The sequence below is a fragment of the Diaphorina citri genome, unplaced genomic scaffold (genome assembly GCF_000475195.1).
Source record: "Diaphorina citri unplaced genomic scaffold, Diaci psyllid genome assembly version 1.1 scaffold32821, whole genome shotgun sequence".
NCBI lineage: Eukaryota > Metazoa > Arthropoda > Insecta > Hemiptera > Psyllidae > Diaphorina > Diaphorina citri.
The window spans coordinates 1-642 of NW_007410156.1; the positions used below are offsets into that span (position 1 = coordinate 1).

General features: G+C 39.9%; 1 long non-coding RNA gene across 1 annotated transcript; it reads left to right on the forward strand.

The window, feature by feature from the left end:
• Nucleotides 1-100: 100 nt before the first annotated feature.
• On the forward strand, nt 101-639 carry LOC113473462. The gene is made up of 2 exons (XR_003395429.1): nt 101-266; nt 605-639. It is a non-coding gene; the product is annotated as an uncharacterized LOC113473462 (long non-coding RNA).
• The last annotated feature ends 3 nt before the right edge of the window (nt 640-642 follow it).

Here is a 642-nt window from a genome sequence, read left to right on the forward strand (position 1 = left end):
CAAAACGGTCGAGTTAAAAGGTTAAAACGTAGACCTCACTATCGTTCGGTCAATTATTATTATTATAATGAGTTCTTTGAAATTTGTGTATCCTCAGGAAGTTCTTCACACCCACAACATTCGCCAAGTTACAACAAGGAGACCCAGATGGTCGTATAAACCTGACGGCTTTCTTCAACTATGTCATGCGAAAGACTTGGCATTATCAGACCCGGGTGGGCCTCTCACTATACGATATCAAAGGCCAGGGATATCTGCGCGAAACAGTAAGTACCTTCACTCCTCTTGTTCTTTTTCTTCGCCTTTTCCCGTTTTTCTTTTTCTTCGCCTTGGCTACATATTTTACGAGTGGATGTCCTTCGCACTTAACCTTTGCTTTTCCTTTAGCAAGGGAAATTCAGGCTGGTATACTCCCTGTTTAAAGTCCCCCAGGCCAGACTAGTACCTACACTGGAGAGCAAACAATTCATTTCTACCTTTACTCTGACAGTCTTTTCTGTTATTATTTTATTATTATTTTCTGCTTTCTACCTGCTAACTGCTCATGTTGGAACACTGGTTTAACTCATCTTTACTGACATATATTTCTTGTACTCTTTTTTAGGATTTAGAAACCTATATCCTGGAACTTATTCCCACTCT